Source organism: Ambystoma mexicanum, chromosome 2p (genome assembly GCF_040938575.1).
Source record: "Ambystoma mexicanum isolate Mex_15411 chromosome 2p, UKY_AmexF1_1, whole genome shotgun sequence".
Classification (NCBI taxonomy): Eukaryota; Metazoa; Chordata; class Amphibia; order Caudata; family Ambystomatidae; genus Ambystoma; species Ambystoma mexicanum.
Window position 1 is genome coordinate 610,353,304 of NC_090923.1, and position 24,174 is coordinate 610,377,477.

Below are 24,174 nucleotides of genomic sequence, written 5' to 3' on the forward strand. Positions count from 1 at the left end.
CTCATCCACAGACTATACCGGTAAACTTATTAAAGCATGCAGACCCTTCCTCTCACCAGCTAGCTGCATTATCCTAGCCAATGCACTAATCCTCTCAAAACCGGATTACTGCAATGCACTTTATGCAGGCACAAATAAATACATCATCAATAAACTTCAAACCCTACAAGACAACGCACTCAGAACGGCCCTGAACTTCCCAGCTAGAGAGCACATCTTGAATGTGCGGAGAAAATACAACTGGCTAAAAATTAGCGATAGGATCACCTTCATAATTGTCACACTAACATTCAAATGTCTGAACAATGCAGCCCCCCCATACTTTAGGAATAGAATAATAAGAAAAACCACTGCACGACCCACCAGAACAGCCAACTCTTTCTGCCTCCAAACCCCTAGATTCTGAATCCACTCTTACATGTAAAATGTACACAATATATTTACTGAATGTAATTTGTTACCTTTCCACCCTTACATGTAAAGAATGTACATAATGTAATTACTGTATACAATTTATGTTTTCAACAACCTGTAATATGCAACCTGTAACCAAGTTCTAAGCATTCTTGTTATTCTGTGCGCCCAGCTACCCAAGGGTTTTCGGGCGCCCTATAAATAAACAAACAAACAAACAAACATCACTGTAATGTGATATACATTTCAAATGGTTGGTTATTCTACTAAAAATGCTTTTGGAAGTTTTTGTCTGCATTGTGAATTTGAGGTGTTTAAAAACAGACTAAATCAGTGACTCAACCCCTGAAGTGTGCCTGAAATAAACCTTTCAATGAGTCCAGCCATTATTATATATAATTCCAGAAAGACACATTCATTGTTATTCCTATGTTTTATTTAGGGTCACTGCTCAAAATGTTACACTTGTGGTACCTACCCCCTGTTTTTTTAAGAGGCCTGAACAAGAAAGCCAGCCACTCCAGAAACAAAGAGCCACATGGCTCTGGCCACAGCCCAGAAATATCAATTTTTTAAAAAAATGTTTAAAAATCTTTTTTAGGGGTAGCAAGGGAGACCACACGGTAGCAAGGGAGACCTCAGGGGTCACAAGTGCAACCCCCAAATGACGTCCCTGCATCCATGCAGCACTGGAGCTTTCTTTCAATTTGGAACTCTGTGGGTCCGAACCTATGTATGGGATTTATGCATGGGAATTTTTGAAGCACAAACCTAGCTACGATGTAACAGTGCGCTGTTCATAGAGGATGCAGCCACGCACTTACAAATAGGATGTGGTGGGGTGGGAGAGTAGCAGAGAAGGATAGGGAGTGTGGGGGAGGGTGAGTATGGAGTCCTGGGACGGTTGAGGGGGGAATTAGGGTTGAGTGGATTGATCAGCAATTGGCAAGATGTGCCTTCTAAGAGTAGGGGCTTCTGGTCCTTCTGGAAGAGTAGGATGGAGGGGACAATATCATCTGCATTATTAACTTGTCCCAGAGAGCAGTACTTAGCAGAAAATGCATGTTTCCTGTTTTGTCCTCTTGCAGTTATGTTTTTCTCTAGGGATGTTATGGCTTCTGGTGGTATTTTGGCCATCGAAGGACTTAGTTTCTTATATTAGTAAAGTGTTGTTTTGCATGTGAATACTTTGTAGATAGTACAGGCTACCTTGAACATGATGCATACTTGAAGGGTAAGGTTTCAGGTGATGTGGATGAGTTTTCTTATTCTTGTTATCAGGCATGATATAATATGTGAGTCTGATTTAAGAGGGACAAAAGTGACACCTGCGATGACAAGGGCTTGGACAACTGTTTTTGAACAGTTGTCAGGGATGAAAGGCTTGAGTTTGATGAGGAGTGCATATTAACAAGATGCCGCTTGGGCTTTCTTGCAGTGTTTGTTTTGAATGAGAGGTTACATTCAATGGTTAAGTAGAGAGAGTTTTCACTAGGTAATAGTTGAGGTGTGAATTCAGTGAGCTTCAAATCAGTCAGCCAATTCTGGTCTTGAGTTTTCTTGTTTATGTTTCTCATGCAAATGAATTTAGTCTTTGTTGGGTTGAGCTTCAGGTAGGTGCTTAGCATTAAGGCTTGGATGAGGGATAGACAGTGTTTGAGTGGATGATTGTTGTTGGTGCAATTATTCTTTAGGTTGACCTTTGTGCCGTTTTCGTATTGATTTTATTTATTTATTTATTTATTGCATTTATTAATCGCCCAAACCCTTGGGTACCACGGCGATGTTACAGACAGCTTGGTTAAAACATTTCTTAGAGATTGCCAATCGGGCGCAGTGCATGTGAATACAAGATAATCATACATGAAGACATTTAATGCAGGGCTTCAGTACAGTGATTTCTCCTGAAGAATGGAGAGGGATATTAGTCTTGGTTAAATAGCCACGTCTTCAGGGATTTCTTGAAGCCTGAGAACGTACGCTCATTTTTGATGGGGAGGGGAAGAGTGTTCCAATATGTGGGTGCGAGGTATTGGAAACTACTGCCTCCTGCCTTGGTTGTCTTGTAACGGGGGTATATATCTTGATGTAAGTGTTAGAAAAGAGTTCTCTCAGATGTTCCATGTAAAAGTTGGAGATGACAAGGGACATGATGGAGCTTTGTGAAACTCCACAGGTTACTTGGCAGTGATGGAATATTTTGGAGTCCATCCGGATGAGTTGGTCTCTGTTGGAGAGAAATCGTGCACCACTGCAAGATGGCTTCACTGTGTGTGAAGGATGTTGTGGGGAGCTTTCTGGTCAATGGCAACAAAGGCAGAAGAGAGGGTGAGTAGGATGAGTAAGCATGGGTCTCCTTCAGAGCATCATCGATTATTTGGATGGTTGAATATTCTGTGCTCAATCATGGTCGGACACCAGATTTGTAGTCTGGTAGGAGATTGTGCTGAGTGATCCTTTTATGCAACTGGATCATCAATTTGCAGAGGAAAAACAAATGCATGATGGGGCTAAAGTTGATCAGGCCATCTGAGCCAAGTGTGGCTTTATCTAGCTGGGGTAGAATGTGCCCCAATTTCAGTACATCTAGGAAGGTGCTTTGTATCAGCAATGTGTTGCAGACTTTGAGAAGTGGTGTGCGTCCTTCATTTGTGATGACCATCAGAATGAAGATGTGGAAGGTGTCATATTTGTCAGGTATTAATGGGTAATTGGTGTATTGCCTTATCTTGCCTATCTTGTTTGTGAAGAAGTTGTTGATGGTGTTGAATTTGAATTTGGATTGCGTTATTGCAGGGTCTAGCAGGGGTTGATACAGTATTTAATTTCTTGGAAGATAGCTTTGTTCTTGTTGGATGCTTTCATGATTGTGGTTGTATAGTAATTCGCTTTAGCTGTGGTGATGGGTGTTCCTACACGCAGAACACAGGGTTCCCAGCATGATGAGGTCTTCTAGTTGGTGGGGTATCCAGTCAATGCATCAAATACAAAGCATTGAATGCCAAAAGCATTTAAAAATATGCATCGAAAAAAAACATCAAATGCATTTTTTTCAAAGATAAAGGTTTTATTTTAATTGTAATGGGTTTTAAGGGGTAAAAAAACGGGGGTTGGGAGTCCCCATAAAAAATGGAAAAAAAAATACATTTGATGCTTTTTCTCGTTGCTTTTTCTTAGATGCTAAGGCATTCAATGCTTTGGCATTCAATGCAATCACTATAAGCCAGTTTGTGGGACTTTCTGCAGTACTTTTCTTTTCAGCATATGGCGTGTTTTCTGTCAGTGAGTTCCACTGTGAACCAAGGTGTGGAAGCCTTATGTTCTTTGAGGCATGGCGTTGGTAGTCTCCATTAGGGAGTGACTGTGTAAGCTGAGCTGGCCATTAACATTTTCCAATGGATCGGATGTGGAGGCAAAGGTGATGAGGTTACCTTTCAGTGCATCAATGGGGAAGTTGTTGAAATAATGGTGCGTTGTCTTGGTTGGTTTGGGTTGGCCCCAGTGGGGGAGTGGTGTGTGTTGGAGCAAGATGGTTATGTCTGTGTGGTCTATATAGTCCAAAAGTGCGGGAAGACATATTATGGCTGAAGGAGCTGTGAATACCAGGTTGAGTGTGGGACTTTGTTGTGGGTTGGTTCTATGATGTGCTTATTGATGACTATGTTGCCAAGCAGTGTGAGCAGAGTTTCCTTCGTTTTCTTGGTCATATGGTCCAATTTGTAATGGAAAATTATGAAAAGTGACAGAATGCAAATAGAAATATAACGGAAGCAAATAGAAATATAACAAAACTGGATGGTCATCTCCCATATGACATGGGGAATATTAGCAGGTATGGAATCATGTGGGGGGGCATCTTTGGAAACAAGACACAAATCACAAAGCCACAAAACATCCCATGCTCTTCAACCAGCAATAAGCCGAATCCCCCACACTGGACACAATCTACCCCACAAAGTACAGTTGTCCCAGCCATCATGCAAGGCATAGGACTGAACTGCTACTCTTTTGTGTACCCCCATCCCTTTCCCGTCAGACCTCATGCCGCCCCACCAGGCAAAATCAACCCACTGGGTGAATTGCTCCCAAACGGGTGACCTTGGAAAGAAAACAGAGTTAGGAGAACGTTAAGCAAAGTAAATGCAAGAGGTCTGGCCGAGGGGAAATCCCCACACCCAAGTAACGGAGGAGTACAGGCATGGGACAATCTTACTGCTTTATTAATGACATTTCAGAAAAAGAAGGGATGCGTGCAGACGTCTCCAGATTTCAAATGTTCTCAACTTGCTACAGGCGTGTCATGGAGTTTTTATTACACAGTGACAGCACAAACAAAAGAACATTTGTAAAACTTCAGGTAAAATGGGATTGGGTGAATAGTATGGATAGATAGATATTCTATATGGGATGGATGATCTAATTGGTCTGGCCATATCGGGTAGCTCTGCCTGGGACCACCTACAAGAGGTTGGAACTACAGATATGTCAGGTTAGTGTGCAGTGATTGGACTATGCAACAAAGTGTGAACTGGTGTGGACAGTGGGTAGGGATTGGACATCATGGGCTTTCTCAGCCTGGGAAAGTTACCAGGACATGATCACAATGGGGGTTGGGGAAAAGGACCCCAGAGTGCTGTCTTTTCCCAATATGGTTACCACTCTCTGACTCCCCTCGCCGAAAGCAAGGACATTCTAGCTTTCAACTTCGTGCTGTATTACTTTTCTATAACCTCTCTACAGTTGGGTGGGAACAACAGTCTCTGTCTGGCTCGTATTAATAGGCTTTGTCTCCCAGGTTCAGATCCCGTGTGCAGGTGCCACCAACTTAAGTTTCCTGCTCACATTTATGAGAATGTTTGGCTTTTACACAGGCAGGCGTCCTATTGCTTCTGCTAATGTGTAATTTTCTCTCACTCTGCGTCCTTGGCAAGAATACGCAAAATGGCTGCACTGACAGCCTGGTCTGCTTTTCTCAGCAAAATCAGTGTGTCATGTCTCTCCCTGTGTTCATGAACCTCTTCAGTGCCTTCCATTAATTTCAATGCGGCTGTGGCTTCCATCTTGATTTACATGGCCACTCATGTTAGTTGCATTAAGCTTCAGCAAGCAGTTTATTGTATTTCTTTATAACTTGCGGTAACTGCATAGCGAGAGTGTGTCCGTCCTCTAAGTGGGTCATAAGCATGTTCTTCGTGTATGCAAGCAATTTAATCTAAGTGTCTGTGTAGCTTCATGCAGGGATGCATATGTGCTTCATGTCTAACGCATTTATGTGTGTGTGTTCAGCCATGTCGCCTGTTCATGATTACTTCAGTGATGTCATCCGGTTATGGTCTGTAGGGCTGTTTCAGTGAGTGGTGTCTGTCATCTTGGTGGTATACTGGTGGGGCTGGTAGGTGCCCCCACTACAATCCCCCTCTGGTCCATATATGGATCACACATACTTGAAGCCCCTCACCATTGATGGGTGTCTTGTGGTTCCACACCTTCTCCACCCCCCTCTGGTCGCTTGAGTTCGTTCTGTATTCGTCCGTGCTCCAGGTCACTTTCTCCTCTTCATTCTGCTCAGTTCAGTGATCTTTTCTTTTTCCAATGTGCATCCAGGTTGGGGAACCCATCCACTCCTATGTCCTTCCAGGTCACCATCAAGGCTGGTGTTTTCAATGGCATCAGGGTACATAACCCTCCTCTATTTGGGGGCATCTGCATATGAGCTTCAAGCCCAATGGTGGTCCACGAATACTGCTGCGCCTCTTCATGCCATGTACTTTCGGAATATGTCTGCACCCTCTGTTCTCTCCAACCTTTACTGGACCTTTATTCTAGTAAAGTAGTGGTTTTATTCTTGAGGGGCATTCTGGATTGTTTCCTACCCATGTGAGAAACTTGTCATTCCTTGCCCACTCTTTGAGGTACTCATCATTTTCTCTCTGCACCATCTCCACTGGAACTGTCAGGAGCACTTGTGCCTTGCATCCCAGCAGTCTTTCCACCCATTCCCCTCCTGCACACGCCTGTCCATATACTGGTAGTCGGTGTCTCTTGCAGCATTCAGGCATTCCTCCTACCTCTTTTCTTCCTATCTCAAGGCATTGTAATTCACTTTGTGTTACTGTTTTCACTTCTCCTTTATTTGGACCTCCCACTATATATTTCATCAAGTCATCTAAACTTCAGCAATCCTCTATCATTGTCTGTGTGTTCATGTAACTGTCCTCATAGGGGAATAGTGTCAGGTTCATTCACTGTAGTGTAACCTGGTTTCTCTGGAACTGCCACAGAAGTCCTGGAGGTATTCATGGCCTGGGAAGTGAGAGAACCCAAGTGGCAGCCATCCCCTGACGCCTCACTCCCCACACAGGTCAGGTGCTGGTACTATATACTGTTGGTGGTGTGGGCCAAATTGGTCATGCAAGCACTCACATGTTTATAATTGGCAATCATGCTCCATTGGTGCAGTTTCATCTCTTTCGTGATACAAACAAGGGGTTGGGTCATTACTTCAGTAACTACGGGAACATATGCTTTATAACATAGACTTGTTCAGATGCATATTGCATGCATAACACATTGTTGCTTTTCATAATACTAGAAGGGTAAAGAATTAGAGACGGCAGAATGCAAAAACAAAGGTACCATTTTTCAGCAGTGTATTTCCACGTGTTGCAAGTGTTCACACCCATTACCTTGTGTGTAATTTATATCTTGCTAAACCTACACCACTGGTGTTAACATCCTGTCCTATTTTAAATATATATATTTATTTGTTCTCTTTAATGCCTGACGGTTGACCCTTGTGTAAAAAGTTGTCACCCCAAAGTCATCTTCTTCTCAACCCCAAAAGTCCTTCTCTTGTCCCTCTCCCCTCTGTCATCTGCCTGGACACCATGCATATTTTTGTAAGACACTCCTAATGTAGCTGTGCGAATACTTCGGTTTCTGAACACCTGCAACCTGCACCAAGTCCAGGAACCTTTCATCAGATGCTGGGTAATAGGATAATCAGTTTGTGGGCACAATATGATTATGGAGGGACACAGTGGTGGGGGAGCACACAATCAGGGGGATTTTTCTTGTGCCCCAGCTTCATGACATCGGGGCGTCTTTCCAGGACCCAGAGGCCCTCTTGGTGATATGGCCTTCTGTCCCTGCTCATGGGCTCAGGTGCGGGGTCATTCGATGTGCATTCCTCCCTCTGGTATATGTTGAAACGTCCCTTTGTCCCTGAAACACAAAGAAAGTTGGGTGAGTTTCTCAAAGTGTATATATATTTTTGTATTATTACTTCCTAATTTCGAAAAAATAATGTCGAAAAAAAAAGAAATCGAATTTCTTTTTCACTACGTTTTTCATTCGAAACGGTGGGGTTTCCCCCAACCCCCCTTTTTTTTTGTTTTTACTTTTTTTTTTACTCGCGAAACCCCCCAAAAGAGCTCCTCCTCACTTCCGCCACACCCACTATCCTGTTTGTGTGTATCTGCATTGGTGCCTGTAGTGGCTGTATTTGTCTGTGATGCAGGTTAAACTTGCAGCGCATGCGTCTGACACTGTGTGTGATCTTGGATATAATATTCATGTGGACATGCACTGTATTGTGAACGGTGTGCCATACCCCCTCTTGGATCCTGCCAATCTTATTACGTCCCTCCCCTGCTCTTGCATGTTTGGGAAATGTGTCCTAATCTTACACGCTCACTCTCTCTCTCTCTCTCTCTCTCTCTCTCTCTCTCTCTCCCACATGCTCCTCGCCCTTACTGTGGTGATTTTTTGCACAACTAAACTACATGCATCTATATCTGTGGCTTCTTCTCGTAATTATGTCTCTATGTCCTGCAATGCATCTAAACTCCAAAAGTGGTTTCCCTTCATAAATGAAAGCGTCTCTCCCTCCCCTGCTGTGTGACTGCCCCCTGCACACACTGTAGTGTGTCCTTCAAAGTGTCCCGCTCATTGCTGATGAAGGTACTCCCAATGGTGAAATGATATCAAGAAATCCAGGGGGGGACTCTAATGTGTCCTAATGCAGTGCTCGGAAGCAATTCTTGAAAAATGTCTGGCACAGCCCAAATACCAAACAGCTTTGAAAACCGAAAAGCAACCTATGTGCTTGAATGGGTTGTCTGCTGGGGTCAATCTAATTTGGGCATGTGTGCAATGAAAGGGAATGACCCCTGGTTTTCCGCAAATGTGTTAACACTGTCATAAATGTGCATATCGAATTTTAACCCACGTAAACATATCCAGATGTGAGAACCCATCACCAAACCAGAACGGGTCTGTATCCCTTAGAATCGTAAACAGGACTCCATTATTTTTACATACCAATTAAACATCACCCTAATGACAGCACTAGCACTATGTGACCAAATCAACTAATATACCCTCTTTTCATTGTGCTTCCTTGATGGAAAACCACTCAATCTCAAATTCCTTCTAATGAGGTTGTCAATTCAATCGTCCCCTAAAGTGACCTCTACTGTCAAAAGCAACATTGTTATCCATATATTTCGTGAACACTTTAAAAAGAATAGTCAGTCCAATGAGTCCTGGCTCTGGGGCAGCATTTATATATTGCTGGGGCTGAGCCCCGGCCCACTTAAAGCCGTAAACTAATAATACATTTTTCAAAACATGTCATCACAACCATCCTAATACTCGCTCCACTAGCAATGTCAGTCAAACTAGTCACTTTGCTTACCATATATGATAAGTTATTTATAACACACCTGTAAACAAGTGTTTCTAGGTGTGACAAGACAAGACAAGGGAGTGAAGATAGAGGGAGGACAAAACATACGATCTTACTAGGCCTTGTGTCATTCAGATCCTGCAAGTATGATAATGCAAAGTGCAGGGGGGCGGGAGAGGGGAAGTGCCAGGGGGATGGATGGGGGAAATGCAATAAGGGCAGCATTGCTCTGAGTAAGTGCATCCAGGGCAGCATGGCTCTGGGTAAGTGCAATTAGGCAAGGGACTGTAGGGTTCCAGTTACAGCCCCTAAATGTGCAGTAGGCCCAGAGGCAGTGCAGTGACTACTTGTCTTGGAGGAGCCTGGTACCCAGTGACACTCTGAGTATAGCCAGGCAACTGGTCAGCACAGCAGACAGGTAGAACAGCATGGGAGAGAGAGAAAGCAGAGGCTAAAAGGAAGCTATTGAGCTGCTTCCGAAACCTCAGGTGGTCCAGCTCAAATTTGAGGGGCTGGGAGGTCGCAAATATTCAAACGAGAACCCAGAAGGCCAAAGCGGAGAAGGGCTACACATGAACAGAGGCCGAACATGGGTCAGTCAGTCCAAAGAGATGGATTTTACTTCATCCTGATATAGATAAAAATTGCAAATCCTAAAAACCTGTCTTATTCTACAATCAGCACTTGTCATATACATACACACCTATGCATATCATCTATAGCCTTACTCATTCCTAAATATTCTAGTCCAAATCTTATGCTTTCCCAATGTATTTTTGTGTAGGATCCAGCATGGAAACAAAGCATGCCTTCTGCATAAATGTGCTTCCCTAACAGCAATTTATAAAAGGTTGCTTCACCCACATGGGAGGGGTGAATTCCGGAACGGTTTCTTTTTAAAATAATAGTATAGGAGCTTTAAATCGTAATTAAAAAAAGTATAGGAGCACCGCTCCCAACCGCTGCCGCTCACTTCGACCACTGAGGCTAGCTTACAAATAGTAAATAGAATGCAGGCAGAGTTGCCATTGTACGAAAAATGGGTGTATAACAAGGGGGGTTGGTAGCCGTCGATTAGAATTGGAGCATACCATTAATTTTGTATGCTGTTCTGTTCAGGCAGAATTGTCTTGGTGTTCAAATAAATCACCTATGGGCCAATTTTGGTAGTTTTGAGTCAATCACAGTCTTATTCATAGGGCCTCATTACGAGTAACACAGGCACTGCTGCCGCCAAACCCGTGATTTTACTGGCACCTGCGAATGGGCAATTACCGGGTCATACCGATTTTGGCGGACCCGGTAATTTCCCTTTCGCGAGTGCCGGTAATGTGGAACTCCCCATTACCATTTGAACCCCATAGGGCTCAATGGGAATGGGGAGCTCGGATGCACCGGCACCATTCATAACGGTGCCTGATGCATCTGACGAGTTGTGCTCCCGGGTGCCGCACTGCCCGCCAGGTCCGACCTGGCGAGCAGAGCGAGACCCGCGAGCACATGGATTAATGGATTGCAGGAAAGATATTACTCAAGTTAGATAGGAAAAGCATTGAGGAGGTAAGGCAAAATGAAGACAAAGATGATCAAGAAATGAAGGATAGGGAACGAGAAAATTGGTTGAGGGAAGCTGAGCAAGGAAGGAAAAGCAGGGAATGATGAGAAAAGATATATATAGAGGAACAAGAGAAAGATGAAAAACAGGCATAGGAACAGAAGAAGTATAACAGTTGGAGAAAGAAAGAGAGAGGAAGAAGAGGAACAACGAGTGAAGGAAAAATGATTACAGAGAAGAAGAGAAGAAGAAGAACGAAGAGAAGAAATAAGAATGCATGCACAAAAGCAAGAAGAAGAGAGGGCAAGAAGAGATGAGAGAGCGAAGGGAAGTGGAAGAAGGAATCCATCAGAATAAAAGGCAGCAAGGTCTTGGCACCAGTCTCATACTTAAAGAATGAATAAGTGTTACACCTCGCCCTCGGCCGCAACACGCTCCCCGGGTTCTGCCTCGTTGCTCTCGTATACGTAAGAACAATTGGGGAATTCCAGGTAACGCCAGAATAAGGGACAGGAAAGTGATCGCCCTTCATAAAGGGTTACGGCGCCGGCATGCGCCCTTCTTATCGCGCTGGCAGCTGCCGTGGAAAATTTCTACACGAACTACAGGATCCAGAAAACCTGTGAAGTTGTAGTTCTCGGCGTTGAGATGGGAGCCTCATTTTCAAACGGTACGCCTCTTTGTTGTTTACTTATTCCACAGCGGCATACAGAATGCTGCTTCTGTTTAAAGTTACAACCGGCATACTTTCCGAAGTGCTCTCCTTGTATCTTGAATTGTGAAGTCCTTGTTTTCCCGTTTTCCCGTGTACTGACCCTGCCTGCACACGGACTCCTTCTTCTGAATCCTCGATTGAACTGTGTTTCTGACCACCCGTGTACCAGACCCTTGCCTGCTTCCTGAACTCTTGGACACTGATTCTGCTGTGTTTCTTGACCGCCCGTGTACCAGACCCCTTGCCTGTTTCCTGAACTCTTGGACACTGATTCTGCTGTGTTTCTTGACCGCCCGTGTACCAGACCCCTTGCCTGCTTCCTGGACTCTGGGATAGTAACTACTCCGGTAAGAAAGACTAATTGGAATTCCATCTTCTGTGGAGTTTGGCTTCTTTCCTAAGTGCATCTTTTTGAACGCTTTGCTGTGGTGCACCATCCCGAAACCAGTGCGACCCTCGTTCCGCTCGGGGATAGCTGCCTTACTAACCTCCCCTTTTTTTTATTTTATACTTTCGTTGTTTCCCAGGACGCTTTACATCAATCCTATTTCCATCAGGGGTAAAGTATAGTTTTCTTGGTTTTCCATACTGAAGAGTTATACCTTTAGCCATATACTAAAGCCTCTCTACTTTATAGGTTGCTCCGGTTCTTTTGGCTTAAGGGGAGATTAAACCAGGTACTACTAAAGGGGAATAGTCTTGGGAAAACCAGATTCATTATTGGCAGATTGTTTAACTTGTTATCCTTTCCTTTAAAGCCTGGGTGTGAGACGATCTGTTCTCCCCGCTCTTTTGATCGATCGGTCCCCTTGTCTGTACAGTTCAGCAGGTGGTCATATCGGTTTAAAAAGTTTATTCCCTCACAGAGAGGAGGCTTGGGTGGAGGCTCCAACCCTTGCTCCTTCAAGCAAATTCCCAGCAGTAGAGGTCCGGCCTGTTTACGTACTCTCCATTCCGGTGAGTAGCAGAAACAGAAGCCATGGAAGAAGTTGATCCTTTAACCACCTTGGTTCGTTTGGTATCTGAACTTCGTTCTGATATGACAGCCGCACATAGTGCTATCCATCAAAGGATCGACTCTTTGCAGAGTTTTCCAAGCCCCCACGCCCTGGGGGTGGATACGTCTGCTGCTACGGCATCAGGTTCAACCGGTCCTACACCCTCTGCCTCTGGCTTTACGACTACCCCGGTGCTTATGGCTACTCAATTCCCACTTGCCCCCCCAGAACGATTCTCTGGGGATCCTAAACATTATCGCATGTTTATCAACCAGTGCAAATTACATTTTCTCTGTCGGCCCACTGCTTTTCCTAATTCTACTACGAAGGCAGCCTTTGTTCTCTCTCATCTTGGGGGTACAGCAGCCGCTTGGGCTAATCCGTTACTGGAATCTAATAGCTACGTCCTTTATGACTGTGATGCTCTCATCACTGCCATGAACAGAGTATTTGACACCCGCTATAAATCCCAGGCTACTGACCTGGAGTTCCTCAATCTGCGTCAAGGCACATCCTCTTTGTTTTCATACCTTACTAAATTCAATCAGTTGGCAGCTGAAACTGATTGGCCGGAAGAGAAAAAGTCAGCCGTGTTCTACAAAGGGTTGTCAGAAGAGTTAAAGGACGCGTTGGCCACAGTACCAGTGGTTCCAACCACTTTTGGTGAACTGTTGGACTTGGTATTACAAATAGACGCTAGAAGAACCGAAAGAAGGGGTGAACGCAAGTCGCCAGCCCCTGTTACTCTGCAGGTGGAACAGTCTTCTCCTTCTACTTCGCTTCCGGAACCTATGCAGATCGGGGCAGTAAGAGGTCCTTTGACTTCTGCACAACGGGATTATCGCAGAACACATAATTTATGTATGTATTGCGGATCTGCTGAACACCTTTTGAAGGATTGCCCTAAGAGACCTGTCAAAAAGCCGGGAAACGCCAGAACCCGGCGATAGACAGGGTCCCTACGCCGGGGGTGCTTTCCTTGGACTCTCATGGTGCTGTTTCTGTTCCTGTTAGCCTTCCTGTGGTGTTTACCACTGAAGGTAGTACTTTTTCTACTTTGGCGATCATTGATTCCGGCGCCACTGGGAATTATATGGATTACGATTACGCCACAAGTAAGAACGTTTCGGTTGTCTCTAAAGCCCAACCCGAGGCTGTTCACGCTGTGGACGGTACATCCTTGGTCTCTGGCCTTGTTACACAAAATACCTCCTTAATTCATATGCAAACCAAGGAAGGACATGCTGAGTCGATCTCCTTCGATCTCATTAAAGCCCCTCAATTCCAGGTCATCTTGGGCATTCCTTGGTTGCAACATCATAATCCAGCCATCGACTGGACAAGGAAAACTGTGCAGTTTCCTTCCACTGAGTGTAACGAAAAGTGTTTCCTAGACACTAGTGTGTCCTCTGAGTCTTCTTGTCAAGCCTTGGTAGCATCTATGTCTATAATTGGAGCCATCACTAAATCCCCCGAAACCAAAATCCCTCCTGAATACAAGTCTTTCTGTGATGTGTTTGACAAGGGAGGGGCAGACCAATGGCCACCTCATAGGCCTTACGACTGCCCAATCGATTTATTGCCAGGTGCTAAGGTCCCGGCGGGTAGGGTCTATTCCCTTACAGTTCCAGAAGATAAGGTATTAAAGGAGTACATTGACAAGGCATTGGCCACTGGGTTCATTAGACCTTCCAGGTCCCCTGCGGCTTCTCCGCTCTTTTTTGTCCCTAAGAAGGAGGGCGACCTCCGCCCCTGTATTGATTATCGGGCATTAAACGCGGTGACGGTAAAAAATAAATATCCCCTCCCGCTCATTTCAGTGCTCTTAGACCAGCTCGGTTCTTCTGTAGTCTTTACTAAGCTGGATCTTAGGGGTGCATATAACCTTGTTTGAATTCGAAAAGGGGACGAGTGGAAGACCGCATTCAAAACACGCTACGGACTGTATGAATATTTGGTGATGCCATTTGGTCTTTGTAACGCCCCGGCCACTTTCCAGGCGTTCATGAATGATATTTTCCATGACTGTTTGGATCAGTTTGTTGTAGTATATTTGGACGATATCCTAATATATTCACCCTCCAGCGAGGAACACACGAGGCACGTGCAGATTGTCTTGCAACGGTTGAGGGAAAACCACCTATTTGTCAAAGCTGAAAAATGTGTCTTCAACTCCACTGAGGTGGAATTTCTTGGTTACGACCTAACTAGTAGGGGTATAAGAATGAGTCGCTCTAAGGTTAAGGCTGTCTTGGATTGGCCCGTTCCTACATCGATTAAAGCCTTGCAATCCTTTTTGGGGTTCTCGAACTTCTATAGGCGCTTCATCCGGTCTTTTTCTTCTATATCAGCGCCGCTGACGGCTTTGACCAGCTCTAAGAAATCCTATCAATGGAACCAGGAGGCACAAAGAGCCTTTGACACCCTTAAAGCAGCCTTCACTTCCGCTCCAGTGTTACAGCACCCTAATCCCTTACTCCCATTTCTGGTGGAGGCCGATGCTTCTGGCTCGGCTATTGGGGCGGTTCTATCTCAAAGGTGTCCAGACTCAGGGGAAGCCCATCCGATTGCATTCTTCTCAAGGAAATTGACGCCCTATGAGCGCAACTATCCAATCACAGAAAGAGAACTCCTAGCCATAAAAGACGCTTTTTCCGAATGGCGGCACCATCTTTTGGGGGCTCGACATCAGGTCACAGTCTTTTCGGATCATCGGAGCCTTTTGGCATTTAAATCAATGAAATGTCTTACTGCGCGACAGGCTCGTTGGCATCTTTTCTTTTCCCAGTTTTATTTCACAATCACATATCGACCGGCCCGATTGAATTCTTGTGCAGATGCTTTGTCACGCATTGCCTTCCATTCTGACAACAAAGCCTCTGACAAACCGCTCTTGTTACCTGGTAACATTGTTTGTGCCTGCACCCCTCAACCTAGCCTGCGGACTTTGATTTCGGATTGGGTCTCCGCGCATAAAGAAGAATGTGAGACTCTCAATCTTGATGTGGTTCAAGGCCTACCCTATATCCAAGGACGCTTGTTTGTGCCTCCAGGACAGGCACGATTGCGTGCACTGGCTTGGTCTCATGATTCCCTATGTGCGGCTCATCCGGGTCAGCAAAAGACGCTGGAGGCATTACGCCGTTGGTCCTGGTGGCCTACTATGTCAAGGGATGTGATTGACTATCTGGCATCCTGTTCTGTATGTTCCCAATGCAAGGTCTCCCGTTCTAAACCTGTGGGTCTTTTACGCCCTCTCCCTGTGCCTCACAAACCATGGTACATGGTTTCTATGGACTTTATTGTGGATCTACCTCCTGTGAAAGGCCTTGACACTATCTGGGTAGTCATTGATTATTTCACCAAGATGGCATTGTTCATTCCCTGTACAGGTCTGCCTTCTGCTCCTGTTTTGGCTTCCCTTTTTCTCCAGAACGTTTTCCGGTTCTTTGGATTGCCTGCCATCCTGATTTCGGATTGTGGCTCTCAATTTACATCACGTTTCTGGAGGGCTTTGACTGCTTCATTGGGTATTGACGATCGGTTCAGTTCTGCATATCATCCTCAGACGGACGGGCAAACTGAAAGAGTAAATGCCACCCTTGAACAATATCTCCGGTGTCTCTGCCTTCGTTTCCAAGCTTCCTGGTTGACGATGCTTCCTTCTGCTGAATTCGCTTACAATAATTCCATGCATACCGCCTCAGGGGTCTCCCCATTTTTTGCCCTATATGGTTGCCATCCACGATCATTACCTTTTGATCCTACGCTTCCCATTGACAACCCGGCGGCTCGGGACTGTGTAAGGGAATTGGTGACGACCCGTAGTACGGTTCGCTCACATCTACTTCTAGCTCAGGCGAGGGCAAAGAAAAATGCTGATCGTCACAGAATACCGGCACCTAATTATAAGGTGGGCATGAAAGTTTGGTTGTCCACCCGTAATTTGCGGATTCCTGGCAAACGTATGTTGTTGCCTAAATTCGTGGGTCCTTTTCCCATTATTGAGATTATAAATCCGGTGGCTGTACGCCTTTCTTTACCTACCTCGTGGAATCAACATCCTGTATTTCACGTATGTCTCCTGAAGCCTTGTCCACCCTCGGTTCGGCTGCCCGATCGCCCTCCTCCGGTCCAGGTGGATGGGGATGATGAATACGAAGTGGCGGACATCCCGGATTTTCATCTCCGTAGGGGGCGTCCCTTTTATTTGGTGGATTGGAAGGGGTACGGTCCCGAGGACAGGTCCTGGGAGCCCTTATGCAATATACATTCTCCGGCTCTCTTGCGCCGTTTCCATGCACGGAGGGGGTCTGCACCGCCTTTGAGGGTGGATGCTGTTACACCTCGCCCTCGGCCGCACCACGCTCCCCGGGTTCTGCCTCGTTGCTCTCGTATACGCAAGAACAATTGGGGAATTCCAGGTAACGCCAGAATAAGGGACAGGAAAGTGATCGCCCTTCATAAAGGGTTACGGCGCCGGCATGCGCCCTTCTTATCGCGCTGGCAGCTGCCGTGGAAAATTTCTACACGAACTACAGGATCCAGAAAACCTGTGAAGTTGTAGTTCTCGGCGTTGAGATGGGAGCCTCATTTTCAAACGGTACGCCTCTTTGTTGTTTACTTATTCCACAGCGGCATACAGAACGCTGCTTCTGTTTAAAGTTACAACCGGCATACTTTCCGAAGTGCTCTCCTTGTATCTTGAATTGTGAAGTCCTTGTTTTCCCGTTTTCCCGTGTACCGACCCTGCCTGCACACGGACTCCTTCTTCTGAATCCTCGATTGAACTGTGTTTCTGACCACCCGTGTACCAGACCCTTGCCTGCTTCCTGAACTCTTGGACACTGATTCTGCTGTGTTTCTTGACCGCCTGTGTACCAGACCCCTTGCCTGTTTCCTGAACTCTTGGACACTGATTCTGCTGTGTTTCTTGACCGCCCGTGTACCAGACCCCTTGCCTGCTTCCTGGACTCTGGGATAGTAACTACTCCGGTAAGAAAGACTAATTGGAATTCCATCTTCTGTGGAGTTTGGCTTCTTTCCTAAGTGCATCTTTTTGAACGCTTTGCTGTGGTGCACCATCCCGAAACCAGTGCGACCCTCGTTCCGCTCGGGGATAGCTGCCTTACTAACCTCCCCTTTTTTTTATTTTATACTTTCGTTGTTTCCCAGGACGCTTTACATCAATCCTATTTCCATCAGGGGTAAAGTATAGTTTTCTTGGTTTTCCATACTGAAGAGTTATACCTTTAGCCATATACTAAAGCCTCTCTACTTTATAGGTTGCTCCGGTTCTTTTGGCTTAAGGGGAGATTAAACCAGATACTACTAAAGGGGAATAGTCTTGGGAAAACCAGATTCATTATTGGCAGATTGTTTAACTTGTTATCCTTTCCTTTACAGCCTGGGTGTGAGACAATCTGTTCTCCCCGCTCTTTTGATCGATCGGTCCCCTTGTCTGTACAGTTCAGCAGGTGGTCATATCGGTTTAAAGAGTTTATTCCCTCACAGAGAGGAGGCTTGGGTGGAGGCTCCAACCCTTGCTCCTTCAAGCAAATTCCCAGCAGTAGAGGTCCGGCCTGTTTACGTACTCTCCATTCCGGTGAGTAGCAATAAGACAGAGCAATGAAATACAGGGGCAATGGAAAATGATAAGAGAAGCCTTCCCTATGAGAGAAATGACTCAAGAAATACCTAGCACAAGAAGAGGAAAGATATGATGCAGAAAGTTTTTGGAGAGAGGATCGATAAAATATATCAGCAAAGGAGGCACACCAGCGAGCATGGGACTCAAGGGAGCAGCAGACGATCCCTGATACCAAAAGCACGGCGTGAGGAGGAAAGCATGTTTACTGAAGATCGCAGAGCATTGTCTCTGAGTATATTAGATTTAGATAGAGAACGGGAGGATGATAGTCACATCAGTTGGGGTGTAGCAATGTCACACGAAGAAAGGGAGTCAGGTCATATGATAGAAGGGGAGGGTACATGCGCCCCCTTGGGAAGTCAAAATCTGGATAAGGAGGTAAAATGGTCAGATCAGGAACACCCTAAGGAAAAAACTCCAGATCCTATGCCATATCCCAAACTTTACCGAAGACGAACGTGTGGTATTGGAGGAGAATTCCCACTCTATGTGAGTAGCTTAAGCTCACTACCAGCACAAAGACGAACAGGGGGCGATTATCCTTGGATTGAATAACCTAATAATGGGGTCCGGTTATGGGATGGGGTTCACACAGTTCCCCTTGCTAGAGAAGGGGGGGTGAGATTGCAATAAATGCCATATGGCTAAGGATAACGTGAAATGCAAGTTACCTAGTTTGACTGTGGGGCCTGGGAAACAGATATACAAATTAGAGAAAATGACAGGGGGAAATAAGTTGGCCATAGGAGACATAAACGATCTACTGGCAGCTATTCTTGGAGAGAGAGCTTGCGACATTTGGAAACGAGCGGGATATGCAAGTGTGAAAGCACATGATGGAGAGCCATTGAATAATTGCAGGGCAGACGCTTGGATGGCTCTCAGGGTACAGTATCCCAATACGTCAGATATGATGCAATTTTGACACGTAAAATGAGGAAGATGAAGACCATATTGCTTATATTCAGGATATTCAAGAGAGATGGCGGCTTGAGATGCGTGAACCTTGGGGGAAAACAGTGGTATTATTCTATCTTATTTTGTGTCAGGGGTTGTCAGAGAAAGTACAGAGACAAATAAAAAAACAAATAGGAATGGAAGCAAAGCCATGGGCTGAGATACAGTTGACTATTGTGCATCATTGCCGATTGCTACAAGAGAAGAATAAAAAGAAAGATGAGAACACAAAGATTGAGGAGACCATGTTAGTCCAGAATACATTTTCAAAATTTGCTACAGAAGGGGCATTATTGACAAGTGGAGAAGGAGAAATAACGCAAGAAATAACGGGTGCATGGCAGGTGAATAATGTACACTCATTGGATGAAAGTTGATATGAGTTTTGTCCACAAGTTAAAGGTGGAGGATTTAGAGGAATGGGAGGTGGATTTCAGAACACCCATGGTAAATTTCAGAACACCCAAGGTGGAATTCAAAATATCCAGGGTTTAAGTTAGAACACTCAGGGAAGATATACTGGTGTGTTTGCCAGAATGCCACCGCCAGTGTGTTGGAATGGTGGAATAGCAGGGCATATTGCATGTGTATGTAGAAGCCAAGGAAACATGCAACAAAATGGCCAAAATTCAAGAGAGGGGACAGGTCATCCACCGCCATACAGCACATAAACACGAGAGGGTTGTGCCCAGGATCACACATCCTATCAGACACAGGCGCATCAAGCACAGTAGGCACAACAGCATGCCCCAGTGCCTATGCACCCACCTCAAGGACAATCACAACAAGCACTTGTGTATGAGCGTGATATAAATAAAATATCATATATCATATATCACATATCATTTATGCAGACACAATGGAATGTGAACACAGGGCAGGCAGAAACACCTACGATAGGGGGTGTCACTTTGGTAGAAGGGAATCCTTTTACGTGGACAGGGATATATGTGTACCCTCAATAGGACATCTCACAGGGTGACTTGATGTGTTCAGTACTATCAGTAAAACCAGACCCCCAAGAGGAACCAAGGTTCGATGGGATGATAGGAGGAAAAGCTTTTTCTTTTCTTATAGACACTGGAGTGACTCACTCTTGTATAAAGGAGGAAAATACCCAATGTCAGGTATTGCCATGAATGCTCAGGGGTTCTAAGGAGCTACAAATGTAATTCCTTTCACTGATAAATTACCTGTTTCTATAGGGGAATGTGACATGTCTGTCCCCTTGATATATTTGCGACAAACGCCAGTTAACATTTTGGGTAGACACATGATGATGAAACTTAACATGACAATTTCATTCACTGATCAAGGAATAGTGTGCTCCACTCCAGGAATACACTACTTAAATGTAGGAGAGTTTGTACATGCATTTACAGGACAAGTGGCTCTATGAGGAGTGCCGATAGATCTGGAAGTCTTCTTGTATGGAGTGAGCATTTTATCAACATGGCTATCTGGATTAGTAGGGGAGATTGTGAGGATACCTGATACATTTTATTTAGACCGCAAGTACCTTTGTAGGAGGAAGAAGGGCAGAATATTCCCATAGAATTAGAAGCAGCTATAGTATGAGTGGAAATAGCAATGCTCGAAGGAGTGTATGACGAAAGCAGATCATGGAGAACAGTGATAGCTCTTGAAGAGGGATACAGATTGACTAACATAACAGATGAAAATATGTTCAGAGATGAACGTATAGATGATGAGGTAGTGTTTTCCATGAGCATTACATATTGGATAAAGATCGAGGAAAAGGAAATCCCACAGCGAAAAGAACTAATATGGCAAAGACCAGCATTCTTTCCAGAAGACATAGAAAGGGTGCCAAGTGTCCTTTGGACTATGGGCCCATATGACATTGGCCTATTGAAGGGAATAGGGGAGATTAAAATAAAACTCAAGCAGGAGCAATTTTACCCCGAGCAAAACCATACCCCATGTCTCGAGAAGCTGATGAAGGCATATTTGAGACTATTTCAGCATTGATGAAACAGGGAATCCTAGTGCCATCAGTGTCCCTGTGCAATACTGCGTTGTATCTGATTAAAACATCTAAAGGAGGGTCATGGAGATTTATCCAGGACTTGTGCCCTCTTAATCAGATTGTAGAATCAGAATATCCATTAGTTCCGAATTCTGTGCCGATATTGTTTAGCATCCCAGTTGAAGCTCAGTATTCCACTGTGATTTATTTTAAGAATGCGTTTTTCTCGATCCCGTTGCACATAGACTCACAAGATCTTACTTCCTTTACGTTCAGACAAAAGAGACTAAAACATACTCAATTGCCTCAAGGGTACTGTGAGTCCCCTGTGATTTTGAATAGGGTCCTACAGATGGATTTAGGTAACATTGAACTCAAAAATGCGATAATTCAGTACATAGATTACCTATAAATCTGTAGCAAAACAGAGGATGAATGTAGGCAGAACTCTTTTCAGTTAATGACTATATTGGCAGACAAGGGATACAAAGTAGATACGGAGAAATTGCAGTATTGCCAGGAAGAGGTGTGGTACAGGCCAGTTAATTTCACATGAAGGAATGAAAGTGACATCTGAAGGAGCTGAGGCAATCATGAAAAAACCAAAGCCAAAAACAGCGAGGCAAATGCAGCAGTTTCTGGGCTTATGCAACTATTGCAGGGCCAGGGTGTTCAAATAAAGCACTTACAGAAAACCACTCTTGCAAGCACTTAAGAAAGCAGAAGTTGGTAAGGAAAAGATAGAATGGACTGAAGAAATGGAAGAAGGATTTGATGAATTAAAAAGAACACTTTGTGCAGGTCCAGTTTTGGGAATCCCCAATTATAGTGAATAATTCTATTTGTTTTCACATACTAATGGATCAGTAATGATAGCAGTACTCACATAAAGAACAGCACTAGAGTATACACCTTTGGTGTATTATAGTGGGATTTTAGTTCCAGCTAAGAGAGGACATTGTACATGTAAACAATCTTTGGCTGCTGCCGCATTTGCGATTGAGAAGTCCACAAATATTACGATGGGCTGTGCAATGACGCTATGCATGGAGCACGCCTTATTTGCCATATTAGAGAAACCCAAAAGTACATTGACAATACAAAGAGCATCTGCATATGAAGTAATGATTTCTAACCCAGAGATTAAAATTGTGAGATGCAAAATAGTGAACCCAGCCACGTTTCTAGCTGAACCTGTAGAAGATGGTGATCATTTACACGACTGCACTATGTTGAATTCTATGATGATATACCCTGTGTGAAAGAAAATGCTTTAGCAGGAGGGGAGAATCTCTTTATTGATGGTTCATCAAAAATTGATCAGACTAGTGGGGAAAGGCATTCATTATCTGCAGTTGTAATATACAGATTAAATGGTGAATTTGAGGTAGTGGTGAGTGCAAGACAACCATCCCATTTTTCAGCACAGGCAGCCGAATTGGTATCGCTTATTGTTGCGCTCGAGAAACACGAAGGTCAGGAAGCAACGGTGTTCAGGGACTCCACCTATGTGACGCCAATCGTGCATCCAGGGCTGTTACATTGTAAAAGAAGGGGTTATCGCCAAGCAGACTATATTGTTGTAGTGCAACATGCATCTTTACTGGACAGGCTCATTAAGGCACTACAACTCCCAGTAGCCATAGCGGTCGTAAAATGCACAGCACATACTAAACAAACAGACATTATCTCATGCGGAAAGAAAGCCACAGACTTTGAAGCCAAAAGGGTTGCGTATTCTTCTGAAATATTGAGTTTTGACACTGAAAATGTTAAGGAAGTATTAAATAGAAGTATGCTAGTACGGGAGGGATTTAATATGCTGTCAATTATGCAACAAATAGAGGTACAGGGTAGAGCCCCACAAGAAGAGCAGGAGCTATGGAGACATAGTGGGTGTTCTTTATCCCCCACAAAAGCATTATGGAGACAGGAAAGCACTGGAATGCCAGTGATGCCAGCGGATTACTGAAAGTGGCACTTGAGCAGCTGCATTACCCTGTGCATATCACCCGAGAAAGTCTTGCTGCCATTATTGCAGAAGACTAGTTTGTTTGTTTGTTTGTTTATTTGGTAATGCGCTCCAAACCCATAGGTAGCTGGGCGCAACAGGTAAACGTATATTTTAGGCTTAGTTACAACATATTACAAGTTCAATGAAAAGGTTTGGGAGTGCAGTGGGTACAGGGTACATATAAAACAAGTGCAGTGGTCAATTCAACCTGAAGTTACAGTGGGTAGGTGAAAGGGTAAGTTGAATGGTCACGTACACATGTGGGTACAGCAGAACAAGCATGTATTAGTTGTCATTGGCTCAGAGACAGTTTAACAAATTACGTCTAAATCAGGGGTATGGCTGTTAATTTCTGAAGGCTTGGGGGAGTGCATTCCAGGAAATCGCCGCTTTGACTGGGAAGCTGGATCCGCCAGATTTGGAGAGTTTGAATCTGGGAATTTCTAAGCAATGGGCGTTAAATGATCTTGTGGGGCAGGTTCAAGTTCTTCTAATCATTCTGTCTGAGAGATAGGGGGGTGCAGTATTGTTTAGGCATTTGAAGATGAGGGAAACCGTTTTGAGAAGAATCCTATCCCTAATTTTTAGCCAATGCTGGTCTTTTTTAATATTAGAAATGTGATCTCTCGTGGGTATGTTCAGGGCTGCTCTAAGGGCATTATTTTGTAATATTTGCATTTTATCTAGAATGTATTTATTTGCTCCTATATACAGGGCGTTGCAATAGTCTAATTTAAACATTATTAGGGCATTGGCAAGTGTAATGCAGCTACTTTTGGAAAGGAAAGCTCTGCAAGCACTGATAAGTTTACAGGTATAGGCCGTTGATGAGGATATGGCGCTGACTAGTTTTTTAGTGATAGGGTAGAGTCTATGTAAAAACCTAATGTTTTTACCTCAGTTACTACTTTGATTACATTGTCGTCGATATTGAATGCAGCGTAGTTGGGGCTAAGTTCTTTTAGATTGGCGACAAAACCCAAGATCAGAATCTCAGTTTTGTTGTCATTTGGGCAGAGGCCATGTGATGCCACCCATGCCTGAATGAGGAGGTATATCTTGTTTACCAAGGCCGTATCTACGTCAAAATTGCCCGAAAGGGGTATGAGGATCTGGGTATCATCTGCATAATTAGTGAAGGTGACACCCAGTCAATCCAATTTATCAAAAACCGGCTTGGTAAAAATGTTAT

General features: G+C 44.4%; 1 long non-coding RNA gene across 1 annotated transcript in view; it reads right to left on the reverse strand.

Annotated features, from left to right (window-relative positions):
• Positions 1-4,615: 4,615 nt before the first annotated feature.
• LOC138566611 (uncharacterized) overlaps positions 4,616-24,174 on the reverse strand; it is a 693,756-nt gene continuing 674,197 nt past the window's right edge. The window contains exon 4 of the long non-coding RNA XR_011301977.1: positions 4,616-7,638. This is a non-coding gene — a long non-coding RNA (uncharacterized lncRNA). The remainder of the gene's footprint in view (positions 7,639-24,174) is intronic.